The sequence below is a fragment of the Castor canadensis genome, chromosome 2 (assembly GCF_047511655.1).
Source record: "Castor canadensis chromosome 2, mCasCan1.hap1v2, whole genome shotgun sequence".
Taxonomy (NCBI): Eukaryota; Metazoa; Chordata; class Mammalia; order Rodentia; family Castoridae; genus Castor; species Castor canadensis.
In genome coordinates, this window is record NC_133387.1 from 90,842,440 (window position 1) to 90,855,251 (window position 12,812).

At 40.2% G+C, this 12,812-nt stretch overlaps 1 long non-coding RNA gene across 3 annotated transcripts in view; it reads left to right on the top strand.

Annotated features, from left to right (window-relative positions):
* The window catches only part of LOC141420722 (uncharacterized), a 34,591-nt gene that overhangs the window by 6,594 nt on the left and 15,185 nt on the right, over positions 1–12,812 (top strand). Inside the window, exons 3-4 of one of the 3 annotated variants that reach the window (XR_012445270.1) lie at positions 28–151; positions 6,061–11,573. This is a non-coding gene — a long non-coding RNA (uncharacterized lncRNA). Of the gene's footprint in view, positions 1–27; positions 152–782; positions 1,147–6,060; positions 11,574–12,812 lie in introns of those variants that run through there. The other 2 variants (XR_012445269.1, XR_012445268.1) reach the window with 2 other exon arrangements.

Consider the following 12,812-nt stretch of genomic DNA (forward strand, 5'->3'; position numbering starts at 1 on the left):
ATGATCCTCTTGCCTCTGCCTCCTTAGATCTGGGATTACAGTTGTATGCCCCCAATCCTCACATGAAGCACTGTTTTTAGCACTGGAACCACATCCAGGAAGAATAGGAAAGCGTGCAGTGACTGATTAAAGATGTCTGCCAAGGACAACAGTAAGTATGCAACCCATTTGCAAGCAGAGGCTCATAGGTTTACTGAGGTTGGATGTCTGCCAAAGTCCTGTGATGGAAATCTAAAGGCTATTTGTAGGAGTGTTTCAATTTTGTGCTTAATTGTTGTTAACATGTAGTAGGAAGTAAAGCTAGAAAAGGAAATTTAATGTCTGTAATTCCCTCAGATTTAAGGACAGCTGCATGTTCAGGACTAATTATTCTGCTTTGTCCCCGCCCACCTGACTTTGAGCCATCCTCTAAATCAGAAACAGGGAACATAATTCCTAAAGGAAACCAAAAGATAAGAGAAATGTTAATGGTGCTATTTTTTATTTCACATAATTTTATATGAAATGTATGTGTGTGAAATATTCTTTTAATTTTATATAATATTATATGAAGTATATGTGTGAATCAGTCACCACTAAGGTAAATATATACCTTCATATATATATATATATACTATATAAAAAGATATGATAAATCGTAGTAGAAAAACATAGGAAATAACCTAGCACTTACATACACTATCCATGCAGTAAAAGTGTGTTTCATTTAACAAAGTTGGCTTTTATTAGCATGTAACTATTGTACCTACTTACCTGGCATACTTTAAATCCTCCTATTTCAGTTTATTCACAAAACAATTTTTCCACACGTGTGAAGAGAAGTGAAGACCATCCAAATGAGAACAAGCAACGTGATTTATTCAGAGCCTGTTACAGCACAGGAGTCTCACCATCTCAGGATCTTTTAGGCAGGATGGTCTTGCAGGCAGGCAGGGGATGAGGAAGGCTTCACATTGGAAAAGGGAAGATGTCAGGTACATGTGGATTGGTGGCTTTTGGCCAAGGAAGCTGGAGATAGCCAACTGCAAGTGAGTCATCCTGTGAGACTGGTAAGGGGAACATACTTGACTTTCTCCAGTCAGTGCCATGTTGGCAAAAATTAGAAAGGTTGTCCATTACAGATTAAATCTTGGTGTTTGAACCTGATTGCTACTGGGCTCTTTATTTGGCTTCCTGAGAGAGTGTTCTTATGTAAGAGCTGAGCATTGTCTATTCATATATTAGTCTCTCAAATACAAAAGACTAAAATTCCCTTTAATTCCATAAACATTTATACAGCCAGTTACTACATGTCAGGAACATCACCATATGTTAAAGGTAAAGAGATGGATGTGATGTGGTCTCTGCCCTACATGGTGATACACATCTATAATCCCAGCTGCTCTCAAGGCAGAGATCTGGAGGACTACAGTTCAAGGCCAACCCAGGCAAAAAGTTAACGAGACCCCTCTCAACAAATAAGCTAGGTTTGGTGGCACATGCCTGTCATCCCAGCTGTGAAGGAAGCATAGGAAAGAAGATTGTGGTTAGAGGTCAGCCCTGGTGAAAAGGGCATAAGACCCAACATGAAAAATAACTAAAGAAAAATGGGGCTGGCAGAGTGGCTCAGATAGTAGAGCACCTGCCCAGCAAGTGTGAGGCCCTGAGTTCAAACTCAAGTACCACAAAAAATAAATAAATACTTTAAAAAAAGAAAAGAAAAATGGGCTGTAGCTGTAGCTCAAGTGGTAAAGTACCTGCTTATAAATGCAAAGCCCTGAGTTCAAATACCACACACACACACACACACACACACACAAACACACACCCTACCAGGAGTCTTCTCCACAGAGATGGTATCAAAACTTCCCTAGAAAGAGCCATTGACCCATTGCTTTCCAAAAGTGACTTTACTACCTTCAAGGGCAATCCAAGTCCCTTAGAGTTAGGAAATGGTTTTCGTATCTGTTCTGCTGTCATTTAAGACAGTGCTCTTAAAGAGAATGATAACCCTACAATGCTGCTTCTTCTGTTTTTCTTTTTGAGATGGTATCTTACTGTGTCACCCAGGCTGGGATCAAGCAATCCCAGCATCATAAATGCTGGAATATAAGCAGGCACCACCATACCCAGCTATTTTTCAAAATTTAAATACTGGCAGTGATTTGCTTTGATTCATTGTTGCTTCTGCTCTTAGAATCAGAAAAATGAAAAAATTCTATAGAAGTTAGACTTCTCCAAGGTGTAATAGCTACCCACAACCAGTTTGTTGGGGTTTTTTTATTTAAAAAAAAATACATCCATTGTTCATGGCCTTATTATTGATAACACTAGCCAGCCAACAATTATTGTACCTCAGATAACAGGGACCGCCCCCCCAACCAAAACCAATTAGGCAGATTTAGTTTCTACCTGGAGTCCAGGTTCTCACTCTCCACTGCACTTCAGGTGCCTCTACTCTGTATTTCCCTGGGTGTCACAAGACCTGCAGGTCCACTGAACCTTGTCACTGGCACCCATTGCTTCTGTCTTACTCTACTGGCCAATCCAAGTACAGAAGCAGAGAAGTACAGTCCAAGCACAGGGAGAGGAGAAAAACTGGGGCCAGCTGGGCACCAGTGGCTCATGTGTATAATCCTAGCTACTAAAAGGCCAGAGATCAGGAGGATCATGTTTTGAAGCCAGCTGAGGTAAATAGTTCTCAAGATCCTATCTTGAAAAAACCCATCAGAAAAAAGGGCTGGCAGAGTGACTCAAGGTGTAGGCCCTGAGTTCAAGCCCCAGTACCAAAAAAAAAAAAAAAAAAAGAAAAAGAAAAAAAAACACTGGGGCCAATGGCCAATGACATAGCATATCTCCAGCACCTAGCTCTACTTCTGCATGCTAGTACCACACCAAATTGCTCAGGAAAATGGTTATTCTAACAAAGATGACTACTAAGACACCCAGACTGTGAAAATAAGCTCTCACCTCCTAAGTCTGTAATTTTACTTAGTCATCTTAATAATGTATTCTCTGGTAATGAATTTAAATGTATCTTTGTTTTCTGGAAGTTATAAATATTTTCTTTAAGATAGGAAAAGATTAATGGCACTCTCCTTTCTACTATCTGCACAGGCTAAAACAAAGCCTACAGCTCTAGTTAGATTCTTTTTTAAGCAAAGGTATTTCTATATTAAATATTAGAGTTAATAATACCACCTCTCAGTGTCAAAATTAAATATGCTGATGCATAGGTGGTAGTTACCAATTACAGATAATAAACTCACTTATTCAGGGCTGGTTATAAAAACTCAAGCTAAGATTTATGCTTTTGTGCTTTAAAACAGAAATTCAGAGAGTGGAACAAACAAAACTAGGAGGTTGGTTACACATGTTAGTGGGTGGGGGAGGTACAGCAGCCAGTCCTGGGAGAGAGAATAGATAGTAAAAGGCAGGCTAGGGCCTTTCTTTGGGAGGCTCCATCAAGGGCCTGAGTGGGACCCAGCGAGAAAGCAAAACTGGTGACCAGGAGGCCATGAAAAGGTGATACACATGAGGACATCCAGGCAGGCCACATCGGAACACAGGAAATAGAGGCTGTTCTCAGTGTGCTTAAAATCATTTATATAGATTACAAGCTATGTTATAAACTATAACTAATTTTAACATGTTTAAGTCTTTTCACATCTGCTAGCTTGTATCATTTTATTATCTCTGAAGCATTTTAAGGAATTTTAAACAAAGTCATCTAGTGCTACTTCAGAGTTGCTGAGCACTTACAAAGATAACAGCACTTCTGATTTGCCAGTGAGGGTGTTAAATGCAGCACTTACTTTGTAATTTAGAACAGAGGTCTAATGACAGATACCTGGATTCTAAGCCTATCCCACAATTTACAGCTGTGTGATGCTAGGGGATTATCTTGCCTCTCTATCCTTCAGGTTCTTTATCTGTAAACTGGGTGAATTAAGAGGTTTGCCACTGAACTCTCTATATAAAAGTGTTGGCCCGTAGTGAATAACAATTGTTAATATATTCATCATCTTATTTGTTGGGTTCCCCTGCTCCCCACTTTTTTCTTTCTCTCGAATGAAACCCAGTCAGTGATAGGGTATCCCCTGTGGAATTGAACTGAATTTGGGGTCTTGAACATTATGGCACAATGTTTAGGTTGTGGCCCAAAACCCTGAAAGAAACTAGTTCCAGTCCTGAGCCAAATTCCATACACCCTTACATAAACTCCATAATGCACCCCGTGTTGCAGACATAGCCAGGTAGAAGTCCTCTTGTCTTGCCGTACATCTGGGAAAGCTGTAGCCCTCTGCATAGTTTTCCATAATAAATGCTTTGGACTGATCACCCTAGTGTTTAGTGCATCTTTCTCTGGAATTACAATGGGCCCTATCTTAGGATGATTTGAAGCTGCACGTTTGGCCAGATGGAACCTATGTCATCACCACAGCGCAGGCAGGTCAAGGTGGCCTTAACCCCATTCAACAGATAAGGAAACAGTTTGAAGGAGGTTCCACTACCTGTCCAAATTGATGCAGGTTCAAATCCAGGGTTTTCTGACTCAGACCCACGCATGTTCTTACCCACGGTGCTAAACTAACCTCCCACCATTTATCAAGTCTGAAGCATTTTGAAAATGACAGAATTATTTTAGATCTGTGTATGCATTCATTCTTCCATTTTCTCTGTTTTTTTTTTTTTTTCTAACTTTTGAAGAACTTTTTTTGCCAGTTTGTCTAACAGGCCATTCATTCAAAATGGCACTCTGGTCACAACAGACTTTCAAGTCATGGCCTGAAAAACAAATGAGTCACCAGTTCTGTTATAATGAGGGAGTTGGGTCCCAGCAACCAGCAGGGGGATGGAGGCAGTCTGAACCAAGGCAGGAGGAATGGTCTCAGAGCAGGAGACCTGGCCATTTCCCCTTCATCTGGTCTCCACAATAGCAATTAACAATCTATCAGTGTAGAAACTGGAACATAGAAAATGTCTTTTAATTAAATGCATAGCCAGAACATGTGCCTGAGCTTAACATGTGGGGCATGGAGTAGAAGAAGAGGGTGTTGTCTAGAAGGAAGAGGAAGCCCTCACCCATTGGAGTTGACCTGAGGTGGTTGCAGGTAGTGCTTGTGTCTACAACCACGTGCTACAAGGTCCTGGGAGACTCCTCCAGGTTAAGGATTCCAGGGAGCAGACGCAAGTCTGTGTGGCACATGAGCTGCCTCAGAGCCTGACCCCGCAGTTAGAAGTAGTTCCTGGAAGGAGAGAGAGAATTTAAACCAGACCCTACTATTCTGCCTAGAAGCCAGAGCAAACCCTTCATGACCCCAGAGCAGAAATTCAATTCTGTGAATTCTGTAGCTGCCTCAGGCACTCAAGGACACCAAAGTTTCCAGCTTCAGTTAGCCTGTGATCAAATGAGGGAAGAACACTTGAGTCCTGTATTAGACACACAGAACAGAAAACCTAACTAACAATGGCTTAACCACAAGTGTATATGTTCATCTCACATAACAAAGCACCTAGAGAGAGGTAATGCCCAGGTTATTCAGCCTCTCTGCAATTATGTTGGTCTTCTCAGTATCACAGATGGCTGCCAAGCCCCAAGCACTGCATCTTCTCCCAAAAGCAATCCAAGCCCGAGAGGGAGATGGGAAGAGAACTGATAGGAAAGATCTTCTTTTAATATAGATCTCTCTTTTATTAGGGCTAAGTAAAATTATTCCCTAGAATTCACCCAGCAAACAACTGGGCATGTGAAGGTCATATGCCTAGTTCCCTAATCCAAGGCACAGGAAAATAGGATTCCACTATTAGCCTAAGTCAATCTTGACTTCTCACCTGGGGCTAGGAGTTGCCTCCCAAACAAAATCTTTTTTTTTAATAAGGTTAGGCTGGAACAATAGCTCCATCTCCTACCCCTAGCCTCCCTTCCCATGAACTTGGGTCCTAATCAAATCCATTTGGCCTGCTCAGAGAAGATAGGAAAACCCTCCTTAATGAGAGGAAAGCGACTTTGTGTGAAGGCCAGTTTCTTCTGATTATAACACTAATGTTCTTACCACAAACTTTATCCATTGTACCCAGGTGGTGTAGCTCTCCATGGGAAGTCTCTGCTATCACTTCTCACCTAAGTACTCAGCACTTCAATGCATCACAAAAAGATCAACTCTATAACAAATTTACTAGTTATGAAATTCCATAGAAATGGAAACAGAGAAGTGGAGAACCTGAGCACATAGCCCTTCACCCCAGCCATTCTGCCTTGAACAACCCTTCAGTAACTCAGAACACCATCTCCTTCCTTAGCCTTTCCCTTGGACATCCTCCAGAAGAATTGCCCTGACCTTCTGCCCTGCCTTCAGCTAACTTTACCCATTCAGCCAAACACAGGTGTGATAGAAGTTCACAAATCTATAACAAACAGCATTCCTCGAGCAAAACATCTAAAACTGTCAGTCAATAGCATAGTTGTTAATAAGTAGGGTAAGTGGAGAACAAGGGATCATGGAGCCTAAGATAGCTGTTTCTGATAGAGAATATTGAAAGGAAGTGTTGATTACCGTATCTTTGGACAGGTATCTGTTTTTTAGGTGACCCCAGAGTAGCTAACTTTTACAATTAACAGTCCAGTCTCAACAGAATAAAAAATGTACCCAAAGCAAGAACAAGACAATCACTTCACGTTGTAATATTTTATTTTCATTAGCCTGATTTTCATGTACAAACTTTTTTCTGTGTGTATATGTATATGTATTAAATATGAAGGTTAATTAGTCAAACAAACCCAATGCCTTAAAACCCTCAAGATTTTGCTGTATAGTTTTGAACAAGTTTTATAGGTTTCTGTCTGATAGAGGCAGCCAATCATTGTCTGCATCTAGAATCTGTTGTACCTAAGGGTTTGCCCTGCTCTCTTTCCCTCCAGGGAAATCCAGGCAAAACAGGCAGGGGATAAAATAAATGAAGCACTTTGTTAGTCTGCTGAGATCTGAGACTCAGACAGTTCACAAAGCGGGTGCACCTGCTATTGAGAACAGGAAGTAGAATTAACTTTAGGCAACTAGGGCAGGGAGACCCTCATTTACAGAAAATATCCATGTAAACAGAGCTAAGGGGTACATGCTGTTTTTCTTTAGGTCAATATTCCACAATGAGCAAAGAGCCCATGTCTGACCCTAGCCAGAAAAGACAGAAAGGGTCCTGAGAGTCTAGGAACCAAAAAAACATACAAAAATTTAGTCATATGCTATCCATACACCCTAGTCACAAGGTGTACTTCACAAGATAAGGGAACAGAAGAGAAGAGAAAGGGGGACAGCACAGGACAGACCTTGTTGAGGACTATCTTCTGAGTTCAGAACCCAAACTCTCCCGACTGTGGTCAAGCCCAGTCCTAACACTGTTGACCATTTATAACTAAAGGGGGCCAATAGAAAATGTATATTTCCCATGCCTAATTATCATACTCAGCTGGACAATGCCTTCCTTCAACTAAATAAATATTCCTAGACCAAGCAGAGTCCCCAGCAAACTGGGCCTCCTCTCTTTCCCATAGAGTCTTTGTCCTTTTGCTTAATAAACTTGCCTGTGTGGTCACCCTCTTTTGTCTATGGACTGCATTCTTCTTATTTATGAGACAAAAGAACTCAGCAAGAATTGGGAACTCTGCTACTGAGATAAAAGAGCTGTGACCTAGCCAGTGCCACAAACCCCATTCTCATAAGACTGTGGTTTCACTACCTTACTGGAGATAGGAAGTTTTGTTGAGCAGAATTAGTGGGACCATGGAGAATTTTTTAAAGTAAGCTTGTCTCAAATGCACCCTTCCTGGTTCCCCTGCAGGCAAGGTACTCCTACCCTGTGTTTCTGTTTTCTGTTTTATGAAACACCACACACACACACACACACACATACTCACACACACACACATACTCACACATACACACACAGAGCTGCTTAAAACTACAATGGTTTATAATTTTCCAGTCTTTGGGGTAACTGGAATATTGTACTTATTGTGGTGTTGATTGGGTCAGTCATGAAGCTTACATTCAGCAAGGAGCTCAACTAGGAGTCCCTACTCTCCTTCCGTGGTGTCTCTTTCTATGTGGTGTCTCCAAGTCCAACTTTTCCCCATGTCCTCGCCAGTAGGACAGCCTGCACTTCATCACAACATAGTAGCTGGGCTCCAACAAGTTTTGTTCCAGAGAACTAGCCTCAGTGTACAACTACATGACCAGCCTGTGCTGTGTCATACCTGTTAATATCCCATTGATCAAAAATGTCACCTAGTTAGTGTGGGAGGAGTCTATATAAGTGGTTCACTGGAGTCTGTATAATTGTCTACCACAACCTTTACTTACCTCTTTGGGGTACAAAATACTCTATAGGGAGAACAATTGTGAGACCCTGTGGATTTTTCTGAGTCGGCAGAAAAATCCTGCAACCAACCTTAAGTATGAAATTAAGTTAAAAAAATCTTAGAATGCATGTTACAAAGGTTTGTTATTTGGAGCTACTAAAAAGAAGTATTAATAAGCCAGGTATGGTGCTACACATCTGTAATTCCACCACTGGGGAGACCTTGACAGGAAGCTCATGAGTTCAAGGCCAGCTTGGGCTACATAGTGAGAACCTGTCTCACAAAAAAAAAGAGTAAGAGTCAGTGCAGTTCAGTTGGGCACAGGTGGCTCATGCATGTAATCCTAGCTACTCAGGAGGCAGAGATCAGGGGGATTAAAGTTTGGTGTCAAACTGGGCAAAAGAGTGAGACCCTATCTCAAAAATATCCAACCCAAGAAAGGGCTGGTGGAGTTGCTCAAGTAGCAGAGCACCTGCCTAGCAAGCATGAGGCCCTGAGTTCAAACCCCAGTACCACCAAAAACATAAAAAAGAACATGAATTAAATATACCCTTTTGTTTTGGAAACCACTGTTTGCAGTATTTCAATAGAAAATCTGAAGACAAAAGCCATATTACTTTAGGCTATTGAATACAATTGTAGAGATTAAATGTAGGGATTTTGTTTTTTCCTTTTGAAGGACTAAGGGTTCTATTAGGAAGCTAGAAAGGGGAGAAGGTGGGAGGAGACAGTGTAGGCACATCTGCTATGTCTTCTTCCAAAGAAAAGTCTCATATACGTTTACAGAGAAAGAACACTAGATTTGGAGTCAAAAACTTGCACTCAAATTCTGGTTATGTGATTTAGAACTCATACAGGGGGTAGTAATCTTTAAAATATCACCCAATGACATGATCTTTGTAAAAGAAAATAGTACAAAGCCCAGCACATTCTCTGGGCCCAATATGTGTTATTTTAAGACAGAGAAACTTCTGTCCTGGTGATCATGTAGAGAATCCTCACCAATTCCCATGACATTCAGTAACTACGAGATTTGGTTTTTGTTTGGGGGATTTGTTTTTGCCTTCTATTTTTTAGCATTGTGCCTGAGTAGGATTTCAGAAGCAGGAAATAAAAGAGCACACTGACCAAAATCTTAGAGCTCTTTATTATTAAGAATCTGTGTCTCAGAATCCATTTCTAGTAAGGACTGGGAGATGATCTTGCTTTTCTTTGATTTGCTTTATTAAAGAGAAAGGCCCAGAAAAAGAACAATACTTGTGGTTGGACACAGCAGATCCCAGAAGAAGCTCTAGAAACCAGGTCTCCTGAAATTATTCCTCACCTTTTCAACAGTATTAAGCAGACTCCAGAAAAGATCTGTGATGGAAACAAACCAGAAACATGGACAGCTCCTTTTTATCATGGGGGAGAAAAAAAAATAACAAAGTTCTGAAGCAGCTTAAAGTTGAATTTGATACAAACCCCAGAACTCCTGCCATCCACATTGCTACCCATAGTCTTCTCCCAAACCCATCACATACACACGCACACATTTGCATGCACACATTCATACACACTCACACACACTTGCATACACTTACACCCACTTGCACATACACACATGTGCCACTCACACACACAATGGTGCATACACACTTGCATACACACACACACACACACACACACACAAAAGATTAACAGATAACATGACATTAGGCTTCCTTTCTGTCCTAAAGAAAGGGAAACTACTTTCTCTCCTCTAGACAGAATCCTAATTGCCTCCACTCAGCCACATAGCTCAAGACAAGAACTTTTGAGATTAATGATGCATTTCTAAGAGTAATTGCTTCTTTAATCTCATGCTATTTCTTGCTACCCATAGGGCCCAGCATTAGGAGTGTCTAAAGGAATAATCAGCAAATTGCCCAAAATGCACTGCTCTGGAGTAGTGATGAGTCACTCTGAGCCAGGTAGTCACCTTACACCTGTATAAAGTGAGCCTGCCTATCACTAAGCCCCCCTAAGAAGTACATTAGGATGTGCAGCTGGGGCTGGGGGAACCACGTGTTTTTAAACCTTCTCAGTTACTTTTAATTGAGTTGAAATTCACATAATATATAATTAGTCACGTCTAAGTGTGTAATGTTTAATGTTTTCACAGTGTTGTGCAACCACCAACTTATTGCATAAAATAGCCAGGACCCATTAAGAAGCCACTTTTCATTTTCCCCAAGTTTCTTCATGGGTCCCTCATGGTTTTAATTACCCTCTTCCTTCCTTCAACTCATGGAAAACACTGGACTAGAATAACTCAAGAAATAAATCCCCATGAAGAACCATTATGGCAAGCAGTATAGAAATTTCCTAAAAAGCTAAAATAGAATTGCCATATGATTCAGTGATACCAGTCCTGGGCATATATTTGAAGGAACATTGTGAAGAGTAGAGTATGAGAAGCCTCTAAGAAGTTGATTTAAACACAGCTATGTCAAATAATTTGCAGGATGAGTTTGGCATGGCCCCAGCCACAGAACAGGGTGAGGGCAAAAATGCAGCACAGCTGCTTTTCCTAAGATGTGTATATTCAGAGAGTAGCAATCTCAGGTTTCTCTTGTTACAATGTCACTCCCCTCCTGAGAACTGTTGCTCCACCTCCTTATTTGCCACTGCATATAAAAGACTTCCTGAAGGAGGACATGGGTTGGTTAACTGCTTGCCAGGGGGGTTGGCTGCCACTGATGAGGCTGCTGGCTGCTACTGCTGATGCTGCTGGCAGCTGCTGTTTTGTATCTGCGAGTCTAAGGACCAAGACTTTAGGAGTTATGCTAGAGATTAGGGGAAACATGAGACAGTTTCCTCTAAGAATAGAGGAAAAGAAGTAAGGTTTTAAAAAATAGAGAAAAGAAGCAAAGTAAAATAAGAGAAGAAAAGTAAAAAAGAAGTAATGAGGCTGTTGTGAGTCTCCATCTGAATGCCCAGCACACCTGATACCTGGGAATGTTTGTCTTCTATCTTCTGTCCTTTCTGCATCTCCAGTCACTCCCAGTTAGATCAGTAGGACAGGGATTTGTGAAGCTTGTGAGAGAACATAAATCAGTATACAATAGGGACATTTGCACACCAATGTTTTTCGTAGCACTATTCACAATAACCAATCTATGGAAACAACCTATGTGCCCTACAACTGATGAATGGATCAAGAAAATGTGATATATATATTGAATATATATATATAGAGAGAGACAGAGAGAATATATATTGAATATTATATATATATTGAATATATATATATATATATATATACATATATACAATGGAGTTTTATTCAGCCATAAGGAAGAATGACACTATGTGGTTTGAAGGTAAATGAATACAATTGGAGGACATCAGGTTAAGTGAAGTAAACCATGTTCAGAAAGACAAAGGCCACTTCTTTTCTTTCATAAGTGGAAGATATTTTGAAAAGATAAACAGATGCTCAAAAACAATCATGATCATATACAAATTTATATGTAAAACATGTTTGTAACAGAAGAACTACTCTATGTAACTTGGGGAAGGAGGGAAAGGAAAAGAGAATGATAGTTAACAATATCAAAATACATACCAGCTGTGCAGGCAGAGGGTATAATGATATGTATTGAAAGTTGTTGAATAATGGGGGATGGGGAGGAAGGCGTAAGGGAGAATAATGAAAGGGGCTGAACTGACCAAAGTAAAGTATACTCACAGCTGGGATATATTAAGAAACCCCTTTGAACATTGACTTTGGAATTAATAATGAAAGTCAGGACTGTAAGATAGGTACAGTGTATGCTAGGGGTACTTGTGGGGGAGAGGGTAAATGGAGGAGATGAAGGTGAGGGAATATGGTTGATGGGCTTCATATACATATACAAAATAGAACAAGGAAATTTCTTGTTATTGCTTTGAGTGGGGCATGGAGGGGAATGAGGGAGGAAGACGGTAAGGGCAATCTAACCAATGTAAAATAAAAGCCTATTAAGAATTGTCATAATGAATCCCTCCTGGATATTTTATTAGAATATATCCTAATAAAAATGAAAAAAAAAAAAAAGAAATCCCAAGTAAGACAGAATAGGATTTTTTAGAGAAGAGATATTCCTTTTATTATTTTGTTTTTAGTTTACTATATGATTTTATTTAAAATATTTTGGCACAGTATTGGAGGAGTATCATAGAGTAGTGTTCCCTTATTCAGAGGGTATATGGCCCAAGACCCCAATGAATCACAGAGTATACCAAAGCTTATACACACTAGGTTTTTTCCTATGTATATTGTGACTGTAGTTTTTTCAGTTTGAAGTATAGCAGCAAAACTAGTACAACTTTTTTCCTCTTCACAATTTCATAGGTAAAGGATCCATTCTTACTATAGATCTTAGAAATCTCAGCACACAATTTTTCTTCTTTCCTTGTTGAAAGTTTTAATTTTCACTTAATATAGGGCTTCTCTTTAGCATATCTAAAT